Source organism: Armigeres subalbatus, unplaced genomic scaffold (genome assembly GCF_024139115.2).
Source record: "Armigeres subalbatus isolate Guangzhou_Male unplaced genomic scaffold, GZ_Asu_2 Contig253, whole genome shotgun sequence".
Lineage (NCBI taxonomy): Eukaryota > Metazoa > Arthropoda > Insecta > Diptera > Culicidae > Armigeres > Armigeres subalbatus.
The window spans coordinates 186902-198117 of NW_026942991.1; positions in this window are offsets into that span (position 1 = coordinate 186902).

Here is an 11216-nt window from a genome sequence, read left to right on the forward strand (position 1 = left end):
TCATCTTGAGAATTAGAACTTGGACGAAAGCTTTCAAAATACTATCTATCGGCAAGGAGGATATTAAAACGAATATTGGTGGTAAAATCATTCCGTACGACTTGATCAAAGTAAATAATTACCCTGCGGCCCGCAGGCCGCACTTTGTTTTGCTTTGATCGTTTCTGTACGGAGTGAATTCTAACACCAACATCCGTTTTATTACCTCAGCAGATAGATATATTTGAAAGCTTTCGACCAAGTGCCAGCAATTTATGGTTAAGCTTCCATTTTTATGGTGTGAGAAGTAAATTAAGGGAAAACGCCCAAAGTGCTGAGCACCACTGCCATAGTCCGATCTAGCCAATTTTCAATAGGAAACAATGGGACAGGATTCTGCGTCGAATGCAACTTGTTGCGTGTGGAATCGATTAAGGTTAGTAGGCTGGCCGAAAAATAGGTGACATTTTTTGTGATTTTCATGAAAAAAGGTATTTTGGTCAAGTAACTTCAGATCCCATAGTCCGACTTGTCCAATTTTCAATAGGAAACAATGGGAAAGGATTTTTGCGTCGAATGCAATTTGTTGCGAGAAAAGCGGTTAAGAATAAGTGCCTGAAAAATGAGTGACATTTCTTACGCAATATTTTCGTATGAATTTGTTTTTGGGCCATAACCTCGAATCCCACATAGTCCGATCTGGCCAATTTCAAATAGGAAATAATGGGACAGGATTCTGCGTCGAATGCAACTTGTTGCGAGCAAATCAGTCGAGGATAAGTGCCCGAAAAATGAGCGACATTTTTACGCGATTTTTTCGTATGATTTTGTATTTTGGCCATAACTTTCGATCCCATAGTCCGATCTGGCCAATTTCAAATAGGAAACAATGAGACAGGATTCTGCGTCGAATGCAACTTGTTGCGAGCAAATCGGTTGAGGATAAGTGCCCGAAAAATGAGTGACATTTTTTACGCGATTTTTTCGTATGATTTTGTATTTTGGCCATAACTTTCGATCCCATAGTCCGATCTGGTCAATTTCAAATAAGAAACAATGGGACAGGATTCTGCGTCGAATGCAATTTGTTGCGAGCAAATCGGTTAAGAATAAGTGCCTGAAAAATGAGTGACATTTCTTACGCAATATTTTCGTATGAATTTGTATTTTGGCCATAACTCTCGATCCCATAGTCCGATCTGGCCAATTTCAAATAGGAGATAATGGGACAGGATTCTGCGTCGAATGCAACTTGTTGCGAGCAAATCAGTTGAGGATAAGTGCCCGAAAAATGAGTGACATTTTTTACGCGATTTTTTCGTAGGATTTTGTATTTTGGCCATAACTTTCGATCCCATAGTCCGATCTGGTCAATTTCAAATAGGAAACAATGGGACAGGATTTTGCGTTGAATGCAATTTGTTGCGAGCAAATCGGTTGAGGATAAGTGCCCGAAAAATGAGTGACATTTTTTACGCGATTTTTTCGTATGATTTTGTATTTTGGCCATAACTTTCGATCCCATAGTCCGATCTGGTCAATTTCAAATAGGAAACAATGGGACAGGATTCTGCGTCGAATGCAACTTTTTGCGAGCAAATCGGTTGAAGATAAGTGTCCGAAAAATGAGTGACATTTTTTACGCGATTTTTTCGTAGGATTTTGTATTTTGGCCATAACTTTCGATCCCATAGTCCGATCTGGTCAATTTTAAATAGGAAACAATGGAACAGGATTCTGCGTCGAATGCAACTTGTTGCGAGCAAATCGGTTGAGGATAAGTGCACGAAAAATGAGTGACATTTTTTACGCGATTTTTTTGTATGATTTTGTATTTTGGCCATAACTTTCGATCCCATAGTCCGATCTGGCCAATTTGAAATAGGAATCAATGGGACAGGATTCTGCGTCGAATGCAACTTGTTGCGAGCAAATCGGTTGAGGATAAGTGTTCGAAAATGAGTGACATTTTTTGAGTAGTTTTGCGCACACACACACATACACACACACACACACACACACACACACACACACACACACAGACATCACCTCGATTCGTCGAACTGAGTCGATTGGTATATAACACTATGGGTCTCCGGGCCTTCTATAAAAAGTTTGTTTTTGGAGCGATCATATAGCCTTTACCGTATACTTAGTATACGAGAAAGGCAAAAATCATGTAAAAAATGTCACTCATTTTTCGGACACTTATCCTCAACCGATTTGCTCGCAACAAGTTGCATTCGACGCAGAATCCTGTCCCATTGTTTCCTATTTGAAATTGGTCAGATCGAACTATGGGATCGAAAGTTATGGCCAAAATACAAAATCCTACGAAAAAATCGCGTAAAAAATGTCACTCATTTTTCGGACACTTATCCTCAACCGATTTGCTTGCAACAAGTTGCATTCGACGCAGAATCCTGTCCCATTGATTCCTATTTGAAATTGGCCAGATCGAACTATGGGATCGAAAGTTATGACCAAAATACAAAATCATACGAAAAAATCGCGTAAAAAATGTCACTCATTTTTCGGGCACTTATCCTCAACCGATTTGCTCGCCTCAAGTTGCATTCGACGCAGAATCCTGTCCCACTGCATCCTTTTTTAAATTGGCCAGATCGAACTATGGGATCGAGAGTTATGGCCAAAATACAAACTCTTACGAAAAAATCGCGTAAAAAATGTCACTCATTTTTCGGGCACTTATCCTCAACCGATTTGCTCACAACAAGTTGCATTCGACGTAGAATCCTGTCCCGTTGTTTCCTATTGAAAATTGGCCATATCGGACTATGGGATCGAAAAATTATACTCATTTTTTATGGAAAATCGCCAAAAAAATGTCACTCATTTTTCGGGCACTTATTCTCAACCGATTTACTCGCATTAAATTACATTCGACGCAGAATGTCTCATATTTTCTTATTGAAAATTGGCCAGATCGGACTATGGGCTTAGATATTATGGTCAAATTACTATTTCAAGAGTTCAAAAAAGTCTAGCTCATTTTTTCAGCACTTAGACTTCATCTATTCCCCCCCAAGCAACACAAGTTCAACAAATCTGGTTGCAGTAACCATATAGTGACTGAATCCGGTCATATATAAGTTACTGTGATTGATGTGCAAGATGTGTGCTTCTCAGGTCGCTCGCAACAGATTGCATTCGACGCAGAATCTTGTCCCATTGTTTCCTATAGAAACTTGGCCGGATCGTACAATTGGGTCAAAAGTTATGGCAAAAATACTAATTTTAAAACTACAAATAAAATGCCATTTTTGCTCTTATGCTCATCCGATTTGTTTGCAAACAAATTGCGTTTGGCGAATTTTTTTTATGCATATAAAAAATATGAAAAATAAGACCAATCCACATATTGGTGTTATTTGAGATTTTTCCAAACCTTTTGAACGAACGAGAAAGGCACCATCACCGCTAGGTGGATTAATCTGGGTTTTTTTGTTTAATTTTACCTTGAGCTTGAGGCCTTGAAGAATACAATCAAATTAGTCTACCTGAAAATATATAGAAGCAATAAAAATAGTTGTTAGACTTAATATAAAGTAACACGAGATGTGAAATAAGTGTATGTATACGGTGAAAATGGTATACTCGGATTTTTTCAGCCCAAAAATTATGTTTTGAGGGGCAACATAATAAAATTCTGATAGTTTTGAGAATCTCCAAACCTTCTTCAACGAATCCGAGGAGTTTTTTTGAATATGAAAATTTTTCATTTTTATTTTTCACTTCGTCTCGCCAAAAAATAAATATTTTCAAAATGTGTGTTTCGTTTGTATGGGAACCCCCTCTTTTAGAGCGGGAGGGATCTTAAACAATCACAGATACATTTCTTAACTTCAAAAAACTCCACATACCAAATTTGCTTCCATTTGCTCAATTAGTTCTCGAGTTAGGCAGAAATACGTGCTTGATTTGTATGGGAGACCCCCTTTCCATAAGGGGAGGGGTCTCGAACCATTTTTCGATCCTTCCCCAGCCTCAAAAACCTCTGCATACAAATTTTGACGCTGATCGGTTCAGTAGTTTCCGAGTCTATAAAAGTCTGACAGACCGAAATTCATTTTTATGCATATAGATATGTAGATATAAGCAGGGTTCGTACTTTTTGTTTCGATGAGACGAAATCAAGGAAAATCTTTTTTCGGAGTTTGTATAGTAGTGAAAAACATCTCTCGCCCATCCCTCTTTTCTCTAGAGCGAAATTCTGTGAATTCTGAAGTGAATATTTTTTTTCGTTTCATCACTTTTACCCCTCACTCACTTTTCGCGAAAATTTTCGTTAAGCAATTACAAAAATTTTATGACCGCAACGGGATTCGAACCTAGAACATCAACAAAAATGGAGATTGGATGCGGTCACTATAGCCATACCACCACATCGACTGCATGTAGGGATTAGGTTATTTGTTCCAAAAAGGCTACACTTTTTGCAATTGGTGATGGCACGAAATAGAAGAAAGGAGTGATAAAATGGGGGGCGGGGGGTGGTCCTTGGTCAGGTGTAGACAAAAACGGGTCATTTTTCTTAAAATCAGTGGTTAAATGAGTTAAATGTTGATGCAAACGTAATAAATTATTATTGATCAGTATCAGAAGTTAGTTTTGATACAATTGGATCACCAGGACATGGTTCCGGAAACCTGGTTCCCTTAGGGAAGTGGACAAATTTTGATTAGCCCCGAAACCCACCTTGCGACATATCAAACTTCCTGATTGAGAACAAGATGACTTTTTAAGATGTTTCAGATACATTGGCCACGTCCGGAAGTTTTCCCGGGAACCTGGTTCCCTCAGGGAAGTGGATTAGCTTCGAAACCCATCTTGTGACATATCAAACTTTATCATTTTGAAAGATATTCCCGGGAATCTGGTTTTCACAGAGAAGTGTACAAATTATGTATAGCTTCGAAATCCATCTTGCGACATATCAAACTTCAGGATATTGAAAGACGAGATCAAAAGATGAATTTTTGAAAGGTTTTGGATACATGCGTGTTTTTAAGGGAATTTCTACCCCGGACCACAGTTGACCAGAGGGAATCACTATTTTCGGATCTCGGGACGATTGAAGGACTTGGAAAACCGTTACCGAATACTTAATATTTTTAATACGAGTAACAAGAACCAGCCTCTTGCAAGTCCATACAAGTACTGGCAATATAATTGCATACAAAGAATTCTCAAACAAAAATTGAAATTCAAGAAGAGAGTAGAGAGTAGATTTACTAGGGAAGTTCACTTAATTCTCAACATTCGGCCAAACTGACGATCATCCGACTCGGATGATGCTTTAGACTCACTGAGGCCTTCGGCTGCTTCGACGTCCGCATTTGGCATCAATGTTGCTTCGTCGATCTCGATGTCATCATCGCCAGGAACGAATCGCTTCATATACTCCGCGCATGCTGAGGTTCGGCTCGGTCCCTTGTGTAGACCAACTTTTTTGACATCATAACGGTTATTTCGTTTCTGCTTCGTCGCTTCGAATTAATTTGTTCTTCTGATAAGATAGCTCCGTGCTTCAACGCGCTCCGTTTCTCTTTCCTCATCGAACAACCGTACATTTTCTAGCAAGACTATTTCCGCCAACTTGCCCATTACCTCGAGGAACTCCAGTTGTCGCTAGAAGGTGTTGAATATCTTCACGTTCACAGTATTCCTTAAACATGGTAGATGTATTATTCGCACCGGATTTCCAAAGCAAGCTTTTTGGGTTTCCAATTTTTTTAGAACCTCTTAAGCTTTCGTTGATTTTAGCATTTACGACAGTGAATATGTAACGTTAGTTCTTCTTAGATGCTGTTAGAGGACCAAGGTGGTCAACGTGGTATGTTGACAGTGGAAGATCATCCTTAGGGATTAGATGCAGCAGACCTCCTTTTTTTCGGCTTTTCTGGCTGCTAAGATGCAAGGGATGCAATTATCTATAAAACGTTCTAGTTTTACTTGTAGACCTTCGATCCAATACTCACCCTGGATGAGTTAGCTTGAAATGTCCTTGCTCGTGGGCTTGCCGAATTACCGAATGCTGCATCATACACGGTACCACAAGAAGTTTACCACCGGCGGGATGCTTGTAGAGTACACCATGGTGGAACATAGAAATCGCCGAAATTCACCTGCTCCAGAACTTTCATTATGGCTCGCAGTTTTTGATCATTACGTTGGTTTGCATTCACTTGCTCGATCACGTTGCTTTCCAGAATATGCACTGCTGGACTGCGGCTTAAAGCATTAACATGCTTCATACGAGTCCCGGGGGATGTTCTATTGTGTAGTTAAATTCTTCCAATAAACGAGCCCATCCGGCGATTCTTGGAGCAATGCTCTTCTTTTTCATCGTCATTTTGAACGCGGAGCAATTGGTCACGATCTAGAAAGATACTCCGAGCAGGTACACTTTGAACCTTTACAATGCTGATACGATTGCTAGAACTTCGAGTTCGTAGCTTGCGTAGGACTCTTCAATTCAACATCTGATGATCGTGACATACGGGGATTGTAGTTGCTTATTAGGTTCAGTGTTTGTTCTTTTATTGTTGGATCTACAATGTGCGCCAAGGGATCATCTTCACTTTGATTTGTTGTATCGATGCAATGCACAAAATTGTCGTCTCTTGGAAAGAATTTCGATCCTGCAACCGATACCTTTACATCACCGTATAGCAGCAAATTGCGACCTAGCAGCATTTCCATGCTCAAGTGTTCCATTGACATGACACTGAATTTTAGCGGCATTACTGTGTCAGCAATCCGTATCTGTAGCACTACCGTTCCCAAGGTCCACACAAGACCACTGAGTGTGTACAACTCCTGGTTTTCTTCTTCGTTCAACGGTATGTTCAGCCTGTTATGCACGCCTTTACGGATAAGGGAAACTGAAGCCCCGCAATCGAAGAACATTTGTTTAACTTCTGCACCGACAATCGCCGACAAGAATGTTTCACTATCAACAACAGATTTTTGATTGCACAACTTCACTGTTCGCTTATCCTTTGGGCATTCTTGCATAATGCAGGCAAGTCGCAAGTCTAGACTCCTGGCACTTATAACAAACTAGACGTCTAATGGAACGTACACACGGTCAAGCAGTTCGACCAACATTGACTCCACCTCCCGTTTATTCAAACATTCATCAATTTTTATCAACACCGACACGAACAATCAATTTATTCGATCAACAATATCACACACGAACGACCGAAGCACCAACTCGAGCACCAACCATCAAAAAATATATGGGAGTTTGTGCAACTTCACTACAAATGCTCAAACATGTTCGGCGAACCTTGACTCCACCCCCGACAACTCAAACCAAAATCAAACCGTTTTAATTTTTCCCAACCGAGCCGCCAACTGTCAAATAGTTGTTCGAACAACTTCACACACGTTCCAACAAAGCAGCAACCGAAGCGTTTTCTTGGGGGTGGAGTCAATGTTCGTCGAACTGCTTGACTGATGTGTACGTAGCATAACTTCTGCAGTACCACTCTTTGGTCGAAACGCACTATCACGATTGCGGTTCAGCTTTGGTTTCGACGATTGCATGGATTCAGAAATATCTTTAGTGCTTTTAATATTTTGTAAATGCGTAGCTTCTCCTTAAAATCGGTTAAAGTTTTTGCCCAGCCCTATGCTAAGAGCTCATGTTTAGCGTAGCCAACACCAACACCAACACACCAACACCAACACCAACGTACGTCAAATCTAAAAAAGCTTAACATCATAAAACATCCAAATTCAGCTTTCTTCAATATTCAACTTTAATCGGGAATAATTAAATATGACTAATGAGTTTAATTGATTCAAAGCCAGGGTTGTAAATATTCGGCAGCACTGGATGAAGATGATGTTTTTTATTTAATTTTTTTATTTTCCTTCTGCTTTGAAATCAATCTCACATTCCCGGAGAGGCAGAAAAGTAAACAACAGAACTCACATCACCCACTGCGCCGCGAAGATGGAATTTACCACAGCAAAATGTACACATTCACCCAGCAAATTGAAAAAATTCACCACGCATTTAAATGGGCCACTCACAGTCATACGGTAAGGCGCGAACTGAGCAGCATGTCAGAGCGACTTGTGAGTGGCTGAATGCGAAATTGAATTGTCGGTGTTGGAAATGATTTTTCGGCTGCACCCAGTCGCACTCACCACGGCGGCGATGAAGGCGACTGCAGATTATACTGAGATCCATGTTTTTCACTGCATTGACTGTGAAATATTTCTACTCTGTTCAAAACTTATCTAGGGGGAATGACGGCTTTGGCAGGTTTTGTTCTATTATTGGCAGGGCGGTTTTTTATGACTGACTAGGCTCAAATTTGGCCTAAGCATTCTTTGCATACCAAAGAATATTGTAGCCAAATTTCATAAAATTTGGTCGACAAAAACCCCCCTGCCAATAATAGAACAAAACCTGCCAAAGCCGTCTTTCCCCCTACATGATCAATTTTGATTTTACTTACATGGAGAACAACAATTTGTCTTTTATTTCACCGTGAAAGGCTTGAGCAGAATTTAAAAATAAATCCTGCTCTTTTATTGTTGTGGATATTTTTAATTATCAAGCTGCAATCATTGGTGTTGTTGACGATTGTTGACATCTCATGCAACTGACAGCGGTCTATCTGCAAAATGTGCCCGGGACATGGTGGCTATTTTTAGGCTAAGGGAGATAGATAGGGATGTCTATAGTCTGTTTTTGCCCCATACAACACAGTTTTGTCTGTAGTATTATCCACTGCGCCATTCACTGAAACCTAGTAGAATTCTAAAAGGAATTCCTGTGAAATATTGCTGAAGTAATTACCGCAGGAACTCGTTGATGAATACCTGAAGGAATTCCAGGAAAATGTATGATATATGGTCCCGTTACGCTGAGATATGGATACTCTGAAGTAGTGCGTAACGGTGTAAATCCGGTCATATCGCCAGGCTCGGTACAACATTGAAGCTGACAATATGACGTCCCTAACCCCGAATCCCAAGGTGTCAGGCGACCCGTGCCGAGGGGATGAATGGCCTGGGGGGCTTACAGCCTGTTGGGTAAAAACAATTAGCCAGGCAGTTGACGGAGCCTGTAACACTGGGTAGACACCTTTTCGTGGTGCATTACGGAGAAATGTCTACCACTTCTTCTTCTTCTTCTTATTGGCATTACATCCCCACACTGGGACAGAACCGCCTCGCAGCTTAGTGTTCATTAAGCACTTCCACAGTTATTAACTGCGAGGTTTCTAAGCCAGGTTACCATTTTTGCATTCGTATATCATGAGGGTAACACGATGATACTTGTATGCCCAGGGAAGTCGAAACCATTTCCAATCCGAAAATTGCCTAGACCGGCACCGGGAATCGAACCCAGCCACCCTCAGCATGGTCTTGCTTTGTAGCCGCGCGTCTTACCATTTTGACGTTCGCCATTTTGATTAAAACATGGTTTAATTTCAAAACATTGAATGTTTAAGTAGCGGATGTTTATTATTATAAATATAATCATGAAAAAACAATATTAAAATACATTAATCGTGTTTATAATAAGAAATTTTATAGAAAAACATTAGCTGTACGCTTAATTTTGTCACATCTAATAGGCGGATTTAGAGATTATTTTCAAATAAATGAACTTTAGAGAAAAAATTTCAACCATTTTATGTACGCATACATTGAAGGAAGGGATGAATATTGAAATGCATTAAAAACAACCGAGCCAACAATTAAATTTCCTTTTGAATTTTCGAATATATTCATCTAATCCATGCTGTACGCTCAATTTTGAGAGTGACTGTAAATGCTTAAACATATTCGGCGAACCTTGACTCCACCCCCGAAAACTGAAACCAAAATCAAACCGTTTTTATTTTTTCTAACCGAGCCGCTAACTGTCAAATGGTTGTTCGAACAACTTCACACACGTTCAAACAAAGCAGCAACCGAAGCGTTTTTTTGGGGGCGGAGTCAATGTTCGTCAAACTGCTTGACTGGTGTGTACGTTGCATTAGGCTGGTTTTTAAGCCGACGACATGAATCTCCAATCTCCAGAGCGCTGAATAATTAGGAAAGAAGCGGATACGAATTTGGTGGATCTGCTGAACCCTCTGACTGATTAGAACTCTGTATAAAGGTGAGATTCAGAAATGCCAAAAGCAATGAAATCAGATCTCTCTACAAAAACGAATTCGGAATTCTTAAGAAGAAGCAAAAATATGTTGGAACTACAGTACCGATGCATGGTCAAAATCAGTATTATACCATTTATTGAGCCGAAACTGATTGAGGGGCGCGCCTTTGAGAAATGGTATAAGCCGTTTCTCGAAGGGTATAAATAGCGGTACCTTAATCTAAAGAGGTCTTACATTAAGTATAAAAAAAATCTGAATAAAAAACGACTACACTGGATTCTGTTTTTACACGATTTACATTTTCTTAATTTTCTACTCATCCTAAATGATTAACGCATATTAATTATCATGTGATTTTTCTTTGATTTATTCTGGATTTTTTGAAACATTGAAACATGATTTTGGAAGTAAATTGAAGTCACACGGTAAAAAATACGAGCGAAAAAAAAATCGTGTAAAAACAAAATCCTGTGTACTTCATTTCGCCTACAAATTTTATGCCGTCGACTAGCACCAACTGCAAGGGAGTTCGTGGGGCAGTACCAGGCGGGTTTTATGGGCGAACGCTCCACCACGGACCAGGTGTTCGCCATTCGCCAAGTACTGCAGAAATGCCGCGAATACAACATGCCCACACATCATCTATTCATCGACTTCAAAGCCGCATATGATACAATCGATCGGGACCAGCTATGGCAGCTAATGCACGAACACGGTTTTCTGGATAAACTGATACGGTTGATCAAAGCGACGATGGATCGGGTGATGTGCGTAGTTCGAGTTTCAGGGGCATTCTCGAGCCCCTTCGAAACCCGCAGAGGGTTACGGCAATGTGATGGTCTTTCGTGTCTGCTATTCAACATCGCTTTGGAAGGGGTAATACGAAGAGCAGGGATTAACACGAGTGGTACAATTTTCAATAAGTCCGTCCAGCTATTTGGCTTCGCCGACGACATAGATATTATGGCACGTAACTTTGAGAAGATGAAGGAAGCCTACATCAGACTGAAGAGGGAAGCTAAGCGGATCGGGCTAGTCATCAACACGTCGAAGACGAAGTACATGATAGGAAGAGGTTCA